Genomic DNA, 15,994 nt, shown 5'->3' with positions numbered 1-15,994 from the left:
CCCCACCTCCTGGGTCTCTGGTACTCTCTAGAGGGTATGAAGCATCCCCTGTCTCTGTGTTATAAACATCTTCTCCATCACCTCCTGATTGGTTTTTTAAAAAATAATTGATCAGTCAATTAGCTGTACAAAAGAGAAGAGGGTAGGACTTCTGATTCAAGTTGGAGGGTCCCAGAGAGACACACAGAGAGAGAGGGATTAGAGAGGAGGAGGAGGAGGAGGAGGACAATTAGGTAGGAAAGGAGGTAGTGATGAGACAGAAGGTCCAGGAGGGTTATGATGAACATTTCACCATGGGATTTGCCATGAGAACACATGGAGCAAAGCAAGCCAGGAAAGAATCAATTTTGGGGGAGTTAAAACCATCTAAACAGAGCATAGAAACACCCTGCTGTTATTTGAAACCAAAGGGGGCATAGCAAGCCCCTGAAAATTCTACTACAGGGCTCCCGTTGTATCCGAAAGCATAACACAGGCAGAGCAGAGGAAAGTCCAGGGCACAGACAAGTAACCATAGGAGTAGTACTTAACAGAATCTCTCAGTGACTCCAGAAATCTATCCTCAAAACTATATTTAGACTTCTAAACTCCAGTGACTGTTAGACAAATTTCCATTATTTCAAGCCACCCATTTTGTACAGCTTTATTATGAGAGCTCTTGATAATAAATTCTTTGCCCTTCAGCTCATCAAAAGATAGGAATTAGACTCTTAGAATTTTAAGATAAAAATATGATATCAAATTTTCTAATTATGACAGCCTTACAAGCCTATCCCAGGTATCTATTAGAATTCAGTTTGCATAGTTACATTGGAACACCATGGCCCCAATTGACAAATATCCTCATACTCTTTAGAATGAATACTTGAGGGGAAATCAGAACTTCTGAAAATATCTCTTCATATCCATGGAATGGTATTGTGAAGATCATTTAGCATGCTTGGTTGATTAAGGATACACTATCAGGCAAAGAAAGATCTCTAGATATGTCCCCTTCTTTGATGGTGGTAATGTATCAAAGATCAGAGCACTAAATTGCATTTGGTATACACTTTAGCTTTTCCAACTTACATCCTCTCTTTTTCAAATGATCATCTCCACTAGCATTGACACAGGGAATGGTTTGGACCTCTGGTCTATGAACTAAAACAAATTCATATTCTCTCTCTCTCTCTCTCTCTCTCTCTCTCTCTCTCTCTCTCTCTCTCTCTCTCTCTCTCTCTCTCTTTATTTCTCCCTTTCCTTCCCTTTCTCACTCTCTTTTTCTCTCCTTCCCTCCATAGATTTAAAAACTAAGACATATTAGCTAAGAAACATTTTTATGTCTTCAGATGTGGTTTTTCTCATAACCTTAAAAGCTTGGACTATGCATAATGATGAGAAAGTGTCCTGTCTGTGGCAAAGAACAAATAGCCCTGCAAAAATGGATAGGGAAGTGCCTTGGCTTATCTTGGCACTTCTACTTCCAAGTATGGTTGTAACTTCACTTAAAGTAATGATAGGAATTAAAAACTCAATAAACCAAGTAAAACTCCCAATAAAAAGACTCACCAACTAATACTGACAGAACATTCCACCCAAACAATAATGAATACATATTCTTTTCCATAGACAATGGAACTTTCTTCAAAGTACAGCCTCATGCACTAAGGCACAATGCAATATTCAATAAATATAGGAAAACTAAAATAACATTCCTCATTCTATATGACTACAATGGAATAAAGCTGGATGTCAACAACAATAGAAACTACACAAACTCATGGAAACTCAACAACACTGATAAGTGGGCCAAGAATGAAGACATGAAGAAAAAATATAAATTCTTACAATTAATTAAAAATGAAAAGATGTTCTACCAAACTCTATGGGACACATGAAAGTGGTCCTTTTTTAGAAAAAGAAAGGCATCTGTAGTTCTTTGTAGTCAACAGTCTTTGCATTGGACAGGGATTTACATTTATTTTATTCAGTTTCCTACCCCCTTAGTAGATGTTGTACTTTTTTAACATAGTTCAATGATGTTGGAATGATTTCAAAAAGGAATTAATACTTAAAAGAAACATTACTATCAATGGTATTCTGGTGGTTACAGTGAGACCTTTATGACGCTGGACAATATTAGAAGAACTACAGAACCAGATAAGGAGGTTTCCATGACAGCAGCTGCCAGAGAAATGGGTACCACTTAGCTACTAAGCCCTGTGTATTAGTCAGGGTTCTCTGGAGTCACAGGACTTATGAAATGTGTGTGTGTGTGTGTGTGTGTGTGTGTGTGTGTGTGAGTGTGTGTGTGTGTGAATATATATATAAACGAAACGTATAGGAATGACTTACAAGCTACAGTCCAACTAATCCAACAATGGGTAGAGGTGAATGGAAGTCCAAGAACCTAGTAGTTGCTCAGTCCCACAAGGCTGGCTGTCTCAGTTGATAGTCTCTAAAAGCTGGTATCCTTAAGAAATATGTTCTAATGCCAGTGAAGAAATGGATGTCCTAGCCAAGCAAGGGCATCAGGTGTAGAGCAAATCCTTCCTTCTTCCATGTTTTTATATAGCAGAAGGTCCCAGGCCCATATTAAAGATGTATCCTCCTGCCTCAAGGTCTAGATCAAAGGTGTGTTGTCTTTCCACTGCACAGGGCCAGACTAGACATAAATTCACCCATTTCAAACAAAGCAGTAAATTTCTCACAGATGTGCCTTTCATTGTAGTTCATTCCAGATACAGTCGGGTTGACAACCTAATGGCCATCACACCCTGTGTGATCAAGTTGCGACAGGAAGACAATGAGCACCAGTGCATTACTGCCACCTGGACCTCATTGAAAGCTCATCAGGGTATAACACTTTAGGAGGAATTAGGACATTTTCTTCCTGTGTTGAGTGTTCCTTTGTGATCCTCCTCATTTTAGAGAGACAACATTGGCCTCCTAAAGAAATTAACACACTTTGTGGGTGAGAAAACATTGACTAAGAAGCTCAAACAGGTGCACAAGACATCTAAGTCCCCACACATCTGTCAGACTGAACTGGTGAAGGGTTTCTTTTCTCTTTAAACACAAATTAAAAACAAAATAACCCATTAATCCATGTGCATTGGGAATACTTTCACTAAACATGGCAGGTTATTCTAATATTGAATTTAGTATGCATCAAGGTCATATATTGAATGAGGTCACCATGACTGTAAGCTGGAACACAAGATTTGGGGTATGCTATAGTATTAGAACTTAAAAAGTAGAATGGGAATTAGAGATTCAAGACATAAATTTATAATTCTGAAGTAAAGGCAAAATGGAAAACATCATGCTTTATCACTAGCCTTGGTTACTTGACTGTTGCTGTGATAAAATGCCTAACAAAAGCAACCTAGTGTAGAAAGGATTTTGACACATTATTCCAAAGTATTGCTCATCATAGCAGGGTATCTGAGAGGTGGAAGCTTGAAGCAGCTGATCATGCTCCATCCTCTTAGAAGATGCAGAAGACACTTAGAAGAAGCAGAAAAGAATGAATTCCTCTGGCTTTTTCTTTTATTCAAACCAAGACCCTACCTACCCCATGGGAATGCTACCACCTACTTTAAGGACGGAGGTTCCCACTACAGCCACGGGCAGAAGCTAAGCCCATCTAAGTGACTCTTCACAGGCATGCCTAAAGGTTTGAAAGCCAGGTATTTCCAGGTGCTGACATGTTGACAATATTAATCGCCACATAAACAGTTTCAGTTTTTGACAAATTTATCAATCTCCTGTGTCTATCCCTAAAATACACACAAAGCATACATTTCTGTTTGAAATTTGAGCCCTGGACAGGGGTCGGTTCCATGGGGGCATGAAAGCAGTCAGCCCTGGTTTGTTTTCATCGGGAAGGCAACGTTTACTTTCTGCTTTGCTTTTCCTAAAAAAGAGAAAAATAAATGCCCTACAAGAGTCTTTTCAAGTTTTCCATGTAAGAGGTCTGCTGGAAGCATCACGAAGTCTGTTTTACAAGCGCCATATTGTCAAGAGAAGGGAGGAAATACATAGGAGTGGGTCTGTTTCAACAATGCCAGCTATAGACTAACCTTAAAATATCAACTGGTTCTATAAATGTTTAATCTGGAGCCTTTCAATCCAAAAACTTATAAAGAAGCAAATGACCTTCACATCAAATCTAGATTGCCTGCCACTTGCGATTAGCAGGATCATGTGACATGTTCATGCTCTATCTTATGACAAAGGCATTCTTTTTTTTCCCACTTCCTTGATCAGATTAAGGAGACAGAACTAAAAGAGATGCTGACATATCGCCAGCTTGAATCAAAAACTGCCATTCAGATAAACAAACTAAACAGTCCGTTTAAGCAATGTTGTTTTAGGGTTACTTAAGAGTAACTTTTGTGATCCACATTATGTATTCATTCTATAAAATGAAAGAAAAAAAATGAAATGGTAGAAACTTTGAAATGTTAGTAATAAAATATAAATAGCAGAGAGTAAAATAAAACCTTATCCGGCCTTTTGCATTATTTCCCAATGCACCATGTTAATATTTTCCCCCAATTAAATTGAATCTACAAGCATAAAATAAGCTGAAGTTGAATAAGAGGGGGCTGGAAAATCTCACTTTGTTAAATAGTGGAAAGGAAAATAACAATGAAACACAAATGGAGCTGAACAATTTGTCATTTGTAATGCATGATAACGTTTGAAATTTAACTAATGTCCAAAGAGCTATTTATTGGAAGGTCAGCAACTAAATTTTTGCCAAAATGCATTACTAAACTCCTAGTACTTCAAGAAGAATAAATAGAATTTCCATTCTCCACTGACTGGGTGGCCAAAACTCTGGATAATCATGTGTATTCATCAGCCACCAGCAAACTTCATGCTCCATCATGTGCTCATCCATTCAGATTTCATCATCTCTTTTAGGAAGCCAGGTTTTAAATGTAGCTTCACTTTTGTTAAATCCATTGAAAAACCATGGCAGGTCTCTTTATGCATGCAGTCTTTGTTGTGTTCTGTGAAATCACCAGGGTAGAGTTCATTCCACTGTCACAGTGAGTAAATACCAAATGCGGTTTTCTGTTATTTTCTAATAGAGAACTTTAATCTTGCAGTCTTTTACCACATAAATTATACAAGGGCCATTTCCTTGGAGTTGGAAGCAAAGAGGCAAGTTGAGGAGGCTGAGCTGTCAGGAAGTCTACTGCCATGGAATGTCCATTGGGGGTGAGGCAGGCATTGGCCTGCTCCTTTCACTTCCCCACCCCCTTGGGGTCTCAGATCATGATTTTTTTTCTTTCCTTTAGCCTATTACAGAGTAAGTCATATTCCAATAACTTGTACCCAGGATATTGTGACTGATGTAGGCAGTATCCATCAAAGACATAGTTGTCTAAATTAAGCAGCTCTGATCCAAAGAAATAGATTTAGAACCTACTCTTGAAAATAACTTCTAACTGACGCATACTTGAACACTCAAGAGATTAGTATCATTATTAGTTCCCACTATTTTGAGAAAAAAATTTGATTCTAAACATTAAGAAAGTTTTATTGCATTCAGGGTCTCTAACATGTTCATTTGCCTGCGATTTTCTAAGAGTCAATTCTAAAGCAACATCAGAAGTAGGATATAAACTACAAAGAACATAGATTTAGAAACCCAAATACGTATGCAGTACACACCCATACACATGTGTGAGGGCACAGACAATATTATTTTTTATGCTGGTCATTGCTCTTATCAAGGAACGAGCAAATAAATTTGAAATCATCAGCTCCTACAATTTCAAAGTTGCTTCTGTGGATGGTCATTCCTTCAGTCTCTGCTCCACACTTTGTCTCTATAACTCCTTCCATGGGTATTTTGTTTCCCATTCTAGGAAGGAACGAAGTATCCACACTTTGGTCTTCCTTCTGCAGTTGCATATGATTTGCAAATTGTATCTTGGGTATTCTGAGCTTCTGGACTAATATCCACTTATTAGTGAGTGCATATCATGTGCGTTCTTTTGTGATTGGTTTACCTCACTGAGGATGATATCCTCCAGATCCATCCATTTGCCTAAGAATTTTATAAATTCATTGTTTTTAATAGCTGAGTAGCACTCCATTGTGTAAATGTACCACATTCTCTGTATCCAGTCCTCTGTTGAGGGACATCTGGGTTCTTTCCATCTTCTGGCTATTATAAATAAGGCTGCTATGAACATAGTGGAGCATGTGTCCTTATTACATGTTGGAGCATCTTCTGGGTATATGCTCAGGAGTGATATTGCTGGATCCTCCAGTAGTACTATGTCCAATTTTCTGAGGATCCACCAAACTGATTTCCAGAGTGGTTGTACCAGCTTGCAATCCCACCAGCAATGGGGATCCATCCCACAGACAACCTCCAAAATCAGACACTATTTTGGATGCAAACAAGATTGCTGACATGACCCTGATATAGCTGTCTCCTGAGAGGCTCTGCCAGTTCCTGACAAATACAGAAGTGAATGCTCACAGCCATCCATTGGACAGAGCACAGGGTCCCCAATGAAGGAGCAAGGGAAAGTACTCAGGGAGCAGAAGGGATTTGCAGACCCATAGGAGGAATAACAGAATGAACTAACCAGTATCTCCAGAGCTCCCTGGCACTAAACCACCACCCAAAAAACAAACAAACAAACAAACAAAACACATGGTAGGACTCATGGCTCTAGCTGCATATGTAGTAGAGGATGAACTAGTCGGTCATCAATGGAAAGAGAGGTCCTTGGTCCTCTGAAGGTTCTATGCCCCAGTTTAGGGGACTGCCGGAGTCAGGAAACGTGAGTGGATGGTTTGATGAGCAGGGGGTGGGAGGAAGGGATAGGGGGATTTCGGAGAGGAAACAAGGAAAAGGGATAACATTTGAAGAAAATATGTAATAAAAAAGGAAAAAAAGAAAGTTGCATCTCTCATAAAATTATGAATAACTAAGGAAGACTGTGTGTTACATATCTTAATATGGTGGTGATAAATTCAGGACTTTTTGTCTCGATATTTTCCATTCCTACTTGCTTTATTTCTACAACTTTTTCTTTCCAATATGTGCTGAGGTTCTGACTTGGCCAAGTACCACAAGAGGCAATCAATCCAACACCAACTAAGACACTAAGGTCTCCAATTATTGTGGAAGTTGCAGCCTGGAGGAGCATTGATAATAAAACTCAAATGGAATCATTTGAGAAATTACTGGTACTGTGAAGAACGCAAAGTACAAAAATGTGCTGGAAAGTGAGGAAGGGAGAGTCCCTAATCTAGATGTGAGCAGAAATATTCTCAGATCAAGAGATACTGAGCTGAGATTGAGTTCAATTACAGACTGTGGGCACTAGTGGATCCCCAATGCTCTAGACATGGAGACCAGGAAGACTATTCCAAAATGGATTATTGTACATTCAAGGAACTTACAATGGGAAAAATGATGATCAGAACCCAAAGCAGGGATAGATTTAGTAGTGTCTTAAGATTAGAACAAGTTCAATTTTTATTCCAATTTATCCTAGGTTAGCTTTAAATGTCAACCTGGCACAGCTGAGAATCATCTGAGAAGGAAAGCCTTAACTGAAAAACTACCAGATCTGATTGATCTGTAGGCATATCTGTGAGGCATTATCGTTATTGTTAATTAATGGATGAGGGTCCAACCCACTGTGGGTAGCACCATTCCCTGGGCCTATTATTCTGGGCTGTGTAAGGAAGCTACCTATGCAGAAGCCAGTAAGCAAGCCAGAAAGAAGTGTTACTCCATGGTTTCTGCTTTGAGTGGCTGCCCAAATACCTACCCTAATTTCCCTCAATGATAGACTGGACCTGGATGTGTAACTCAAATAAATCCTTTCTTCCTCTGTTTCTTTTGGCATTGATATTTATCACAGCAATGGAGAGGAAACTAAAACATAAGTATAACATAAAGCCAGTAAGAGTTTAGCCAAGGGAATTATGCGACGTAATTTATGCCTTAAATTTTCCTTCTAGCTTCTGGGATGTTGCAATACTTCTCATGGGAAGATATATGCTACAAAGTGTTGAGAGTCTAAGGGCACCAGACATCCTCTAGATTAACTATGTGAGTTACCTCATTTAATATTTATATGACATAGGTTCAAGTAGCTATGTGAGTTGCCTCATTCAGTGTCTCTGTGTGAAAAGCACAACTCACCACAGTCTCCTTTTTAGACAGAAAGAGATGCTTTAAGTAAGGCCTGCAGATACTCAAGCTGGGTCATTTCGTGAAATGAAGTATAAATAATGCAAGGAAATGGACCTATTGGCTACTCTATAACTGGACTTGCTTAAGTCAGGTTATAGCAGATATCTATAAAATACTCAGGAATCCTAATGTGTAGAGAGCAGAATGATAACCAACCCTGGCTCAGAGCAGTCAGCAATCACACTGACAAATAATAGCAAGTCTATCTGCCCTGAATATAAATGTGAAACATAATGGGCTGTTGCTCAGCAAAATGCTTTGTCATGTACAATATTCCTGAATTTTTCTTGGTTAGAACATACAGTGATTGATATTTCTAATGAGTATTGTTTAAATGGCACATTTTTATGGGCTTTATTTCTGTAAACGATCTTTCTAATGGTCATGAATGCTTGACAAGCTGAAACAGCAAAGGAAAAATACATCTCCAAGGTGAAGTAAGTCTCTTGAGGTAAGGCCTGGGAGGAAAAAAAATAATAGCCACAAAACACCAGGTACTTTTATAGCTGTCTCACGTCTCTCCTATGGAGAGCAAGCAGTAAAAGATAGCAGCCTGCTTAACAATGAAACAACTAAAGCTCATGTGTGTTAGAATCTTACTCATTATTACAAAACAAACTAGCAAGTATTAACCCGGTTGTTATAGTCACAGCTATGCTTGTATGCAGACCTTAACTGTTTTCTATTGCACCAAAGAGGTCCTAGCCACCAGTGAAGAAATTTCGGGATGCATTCAGAGAGAATGATGCAGATGAAATGATGAAGAAGGTTGTACAAATGCAGCCATGTATTCTTCAGACTGAACTTCCATTTACATCATAACTTAACCTACCAAGATCTCAAATTCAAGTCCAAAGGGCATAATAGTGGAAAGTCCGTTTGTAACTATATTATCATTTCCATCGACATACTAAGGCAGCTTTGGGAACTACGACCACTCAGTGGCTTTCCTTATCTAGAACATGCCTCCTCACAAACTGCTCTTTGTCTTTGAATTCTTCTATGGACATTTCCTACCATGGCAGTAAGTATACTCCCAGAAAATCCATTGATACTTAACTTCGTCGAATTGTGGGGGCAATAGTGATAGTGGTCTCATAGACTTGATAGAATCTAGAACAACATGGGAATGTGCCCTGGGCATTCTGTGGGAAATTCTCATGATTTCATTACCAGACGTAGAAAGACCTCCCACAGTGTATACATTATACCCTTGTTGGGATCCACAGCACTGTAAGTAGAAAAAGGGACCCGAGCAGTAACATAAATTCACCCCTCTTTGTTTCCTAATTATAGATATGATGTAACCTGCTACCATGTTTGACTTCCCTGCCTATGATTGTTGAACTGTACCTTGAACTCAGAGTTAAAATAAATCTTTTCTCTCTCAAAAACAAACAACAACAACAAAATAATTTTATGAAGGAAGCAGCATGCATATGGTATCTAAGCCCCCAAGTCAACTTCTTTATAGCCAGCAACACTTCCACAATTCTTTCGTTTTCATGATTTATTAACTTTATTTCCTGACTACAGTTTTCCCTTCTCATCCCTTCCTCTCTACCTTTCCTTTTCTATCTGCCTTTCTAACATTTCTCTTCAGAAAAGGAGAGGCCTCCCATGGTTATCAACCAACTTTGGCATATCAACTTGCAGTTAAGACTAGATGCATCTTCCCTACTGAGGCTAAAGGAAGCATCCCAGTAGAAGGAAAGGGTCCCAAAGACAGGCAAGAGAATCAGAGACAGGCCCTGCTTTCATTGTTTAGAGTCCAACATGAAGACCAAGGTACACAACTTGTTACATATGTGCAGAGGACCTAGGTTAATCTCATGCAGGCTATCTTGTTGGCAGTTCACTCTCTCTCTGACTCCTATGGGCCAAGGTTTAATGATTCTATAGGTTTTCTTGCAATATCCTTGATCCCTCTGGCTCTTATAGTCCTTCCTCCCCCTCTTCCACAGGATTCTCAAAAAAAAGCTAATATGCAAAATTATGAAGAACTCAAGAAACTAGATATCAACAAGCCTAATAACTCAATTTAAAAATATGGTGCAGATATAAACAGAGTTTCTCAACAGAGTAATCTCTAATGACAGAGAAGCACTTAAATAAATATTCAACAGTCTTAGTCATCAGGAAAATACAAGTCAAAATGAATGACCCTGAGATTCCATCTTACACCTGTAGGAATGGATAAGATAAAAATGCAAGTGACAGATCATGCTGGTGAGGATGTGGAGTAAGAGGAACACTCTTCAATTACTAGCAGAAGTGCAAACTTGTACAGCCACTTTGGAAATCAGTATGGCTGTTTCTCAGAAAACTGAGTATAGATCTACCTCAAAACCCAGCTATACTGTACCTTAACATATACCCAAAGGATGCTCTACCATTCTATGAGGACTTTTGTTCAACTATGTTCATATCAACTTCATGCATAATAGATGGAAACTGGAAACAACCTAGATGTCCCTCAACAAAATAATAGATAAAGAACATGTGGTACATTTACACAATGGAGTATTATTCAGGTATTAAAAGCCTAAACTTTTCAGGCACATGGATGAAACTATAAAAGGTCATCCTGAATGATATAACCCAGATCCAGAAAGACAAACATGGTATGTACTCACTTATAAGTGAATATTAGTCGTAAAGTAAAGGATAACCATGCTACAGTCAACAGACCTAAAGAAGCTAAGTCACAGGAAAATTCATTGGGGGGGGGGGGGCAATGAATCTAACTGAGAAATGGAAATAGAATTGACATTGTGGTTCGTAGAGGGAGAGGACTGGGCTGTGAAGTGAAAGTTTCTGGATTTGTCATGTGATATAGACTCATGTGGTGTTTCATTGAGACAAGACCCGTAGGAGGACACAGATGTTTGGAGAGAATATAAATAGGACACAATGGACAGTGACAGTGGACTTGCATAGCTAACTTTGCGATGCTTTGTTGTTCTGGAGTCTTCATCTTAACTGATCTTTGCTTCTTTGAAAGAAGAACAGCAGAGAACTTCTCCTGGTGTCCAGGCTGCTCCTGGGCACTCCTGCTGACTCATGCCAATTTGGTGGCAGCCTGGTGGTTTCTATTGGATCATGGCACTGCTGCTAATTTGTGTTTGGTATGCCAACACTACTGAACTGGACTGCTGGTATCCTGACAAATGGAGATTAAAATTGGCACAATGGACTACTTATAAACACATCCACATGCCCTTGTCCTATTTACCATACTTTCTCCCCTACCTTTGAGCAGTGAACTAGAATGGAGGTCAAAGCATTTGCGAACCCTTACTAAAAATGGGTTAGGGATGGAAACAGGAAGGATCAGCTGAGGGGAAGGACAGAGGAAGAGAGTACTGGGTGAGACAACTGTATTGGAAAGGGTGCATCTCTGGGAGAAAGCTAGGGGAATAGAAACTCACAGGTATCTATGAGAGTGACCGGAGCTAAGACTCCTAGCAATAAGGAATATGGAACCCTAACTAGCCATCTCCTGGAACCAGGCAAGACTTTCAATGAATTGGGACAACAATCCACCCACAAAACCTTTGACCTACAATTTGTCCTGCTGCACAATGTGCAGAGGATAACAGAAATTGAAGAAGTGCCCAAGTAGTCCAGCTTGAGATCCATGCCATAAGAGGTAGCACACCTCTGACACTGTTAATAATATTTTGTTACACTTGCAGATAGGAGCCCAGTATAATCATTATCAAAGAGGCTTCACCTAGCCTCTGATTGAACGAGATGCAGAGACCCACAGCCAAGAGTTGGATGGAGCTTGTTTCCATGATTTTAAATACCATACCAGCTTGTTCTTAAAATGAATTCATATTAGTGGAGAAATGGCACATAACAAGTGGATACATTTAAAAATAGATAGTTTGGGGTCTGTCTTGGGTCCTGAAATTGATCTCCAGCAGAGCATCTCCACCAACCTAAAGAATGCCTGGTTCTTAGGTCTTGCTCCTCTGTGTTCCAGCACACCTTCCAAAGCATGCTTTGACCTTTCTCATTTCCTTACTACGATATGTCTAACCTACAATTCTCTTATGTCTGATCTTTCTCCAAACCATCTTTATAACATCTCTTGTTCAAAGCAAGCTCAGTGGTGTCTTATTTCTAATAATATTTTCTAATTAAAATGTTCACTTACTAATATAGGTATTTAATTATATTTAAATGACATATGCTTATTAAGCATCTACTCTGTGTCTGAACAGCATGTTAGATTCCAAGGAAGTAAACAAAAAATATAAGATTTGGACCTTCATGCAACTACAATCAAGGGCATTTAATGATTCTTATTATTTAGCATACATAATTTATGGGGTTATTAACCTGTATATGTTAGCAACCTGACATTTTAGCCAATTGACCATCTCTTCCATGCCTGTACATTTTATCAATATCATTTCCCAAGTAAAGTAAATTTCCTTAGAATCTAAAAGCACAAAATGCCGTTGATCAAACACATAGCCAGTATCACTTGCTAGAATATACAAAAGATATTTTAAAGGCATATAAATGATCTTATGTCCTCATATTAACAACTCCTTTTATAGGTCTTCATACCAAAAAGACAGAATGTACTGCACAGAACAGATCCTTATCAATGAATCCATTGTTTTATAAACACCGCATTATATTTTGTTTCATTCTATGCTCTATATATTTTAATTAAAATATATAACAGTCAATTTTTCATTTAAATGTTACAGCTTATAGTCTTAACAAGCAGAAATGAAATATAGCTTATACTAATGGTGTTTCTGAGGAGCACAAAATTAAACACTATCATTTTATCAAACACAACCCAAAGATGGGAAATTAAAGTGAGATTCATAGCATGTGTCAACTCAGAGTCCATAGCTTATATTAACCATGACTTCCATAATTGCTAACACATTGTAGATGCTCAAAAAATGTTTGATAGGGGAATAAATGGTAATATGAATCCCTGAATGAGAAGATAGTTTCATGCTGTGGGAACACTGAACTGCGGGCTGCTGACCTGGGTCCCAGTTCCCCAATTATCTTTGTTTACTTTAACAACCTGAGTATCCTCTCACATAAACAAGGCCTCAGCTTATCCAGACTTAGTGCTGGAATAACAATGCAAAGCCAGTAATGCAGATAATGAGTCTGCTCTGACACATATTAGCCTTCTCCTAACAATGAAAACAGACAAATATCTATTCCATGTATGTCTTCCAGTAGGAAGATGATAATTGCTGTAGTGTACAAAACAAACTCACAGCATAAAGACATACAGCATATCCTAAATTACAAGGTACCAAGCTTAGTATCTGTTGGGCACAATGCAAGATTTTGCCTTATAAGTGAATTGAAAATATCAAACCCTAGGCCAACAGAAGGCATGTCCATGTTGGATAAACAAAGTTCACATATTTTTGAGTGCATAAAGTGGTGATTTTATGATCCTCTCTGTCTACATTTCATTGTTCCCAGCAGATACTAAGCATGGTGCCTCATAATGTAGGATAACACTTATGAGGCATATGGAATATGGAGGTTTTGTGAGCTGTTCCAATATGCACAGCCAGATAGTTGGAAGCCTCCACTAGAAGTAGACCTATAGAATTGGCAATTTTCCTCAATTTACTTGTGATCGATCTTCACAAGAAACCTCTGGCCAAAAACACTGATATTCTCAAACACTCGTTTGATATTTCTTGATTAATTTATTAAATCCCCGCTTTTCTTCTCAACATTTTCCAAATTAAGCATTTGAAGAAGAAAATTGATAAGAATATGGATAAACGTAGAGTCAGATCTGTTACAAGCCAGGCTCTGCAGTCAGAACATAATGGTGGCATTAGGGCACATGAATAGAGCAACCACAGTGACAGAGCCATGAGTGTTACTCTTGATTGTTTACTTAATGGTATCTGGGATTACCTTTGGAGACAGACATCTAAGAAACCCTGTGAGGGCATTCTCTGATAACATGACTGACAAGGGAAGTCCTACCCTGAGAGTAGGTGGCATCTTTAGTGACTGAGCTAGAAGGAAAACTGAGGAAGCAGTAGGGTCTCCTGAATGTCTTCATTACTTCATGAACATGTGCACTGGTGATTGCAGACTCCAGCTCTTCAGGAGTCTACCTTACCAAGGTGTCTGCCTTCATGGAAGATGACCACTGCTAAACTGCTAAAAATATTGTGAAAGTCAATCATAAGGTCTGTTTTATATCAATATTGAAGAATATTATCTGAGAAAATATTTTAACAACAGAATGTCTTTCATGTGATGGTTTGTATATCCTTGGACCAGGGAGTGGCACCATCTGAAGGTATGGCCTTGTTGGAATAGGTGTGACCTGGTTGGAATGGGTGTGTCACTGTGGGTGTGGGTATAAGATCCTCACCCTAGTTGCCTAGAAGTCGGTCTTCCACTAGCAGCCTTTGGATGAAGACATAGAACTCTCAGCTCCTCCTGCACCATGCCTGCCTGGTTACTGCCATGCTCTCACCATGATGATAATGGACTGAACCTCTGAACCTGTAAGCCAGCCCCAATTAAATGTGGATTTTTATAAGACTTGCCTTGGTCATGGTGTCTGTTCACAGCAGTAAAACCCTAACTAAGACAATGCCTTTATCTGCAAAAGGAAATATGTTGTTGCTAACTTTAGAAACAGCATAGTCTTCATGAGGAAAGCACAATTGACACAGTGGCCCCAAAACATTTCTAAAAACGATTGGCCCCATGTGGTATTTGTCTAAAACAAATTACCTAGGAATGATAACATCTGACTAAATGTTATCAATTGCTTTTTGTCAATTATCGCGATTGTTATGCTATGCTACTTTCTCATCTTCACAGTAGGAGATTGTGGATCAACTCAGCATGTCTTCTAGAGCTAAGTCATTCATTCATTTTTCATGGGGATTTGCAGAGTCGACAGATCATTTGTTACATGACATTGACAGTCGTGTTCTACCGACATGTAGAGCCTTTAAATGGCACTCCATATGCTATTAGTAGAAACCTCTCCTTACCACTCTAAATGCCACATGGAACAGGAACCAGGATGCTAGGAAAATGGCCTCTTCATTAATTATATGCCCCTTATTAATGTAAACTTTTTAATTCAAAATCCTTATAGTTTACATTGTTATTTTGAGAGGTGCATCTACCTTATTATCTATCTTATTGGATGATGGAAATGTCATTCAATAGCTATCTGGTATAAAAAATCATAAAAACACTGAATTAGAGAGTAAGGTTAACTAAGACACATTCAAATAAAGCCTTTTTGTTTTGTTTTGTTTTGTTTTGTTTTGTTTTGTTTTGTTTTTAATGACAGCATTTAAACCTAGTTGCCTCTTTGCCTCAATGGTTCAACTTGTTTTTCCATGTGATAAAGAAAATAAAAACTAAGATATATGGATTACAAGAAGCTATAAGTTGGAGCCAGCCCTCCATCAAGTTTGGTCATCTAAATTCAATCCCTTAAGTCCAAAATGATGGAAGAAAAGAAACTAATCCCATACGTTTCCCTTTGTCCACCACAAGCACACCATGGGATGTATGTGCACACACAAACACACAAACACACAAATACACACAAAATATACACCTATACACACACACACAAACACATACACACAAGCACACATACAGTCACATACACACACACAAACACATACAGACATACACAATCACACACACAAATGCACACACATATATACACAAACACACACATACATATACAAAAACACACAAACACAC

Source organism: Mus caroli, unplaced genomic scaffold, assembly GCF_978045245.1.
Source record: "Mus caroli unplaced genomic scaffold, Mus_caroli_1 scaffold_18, whole genome shotgun sequence".
Taxonomy (NCBI): domain Eukaryota; kingdom Metazoa; phylum Chordata; class Mammalia; order Rodentia; family Muridae; genus Mus; species Mus caroli.
Note: the sequence above shows the minus strand (reverse complement) of the source record.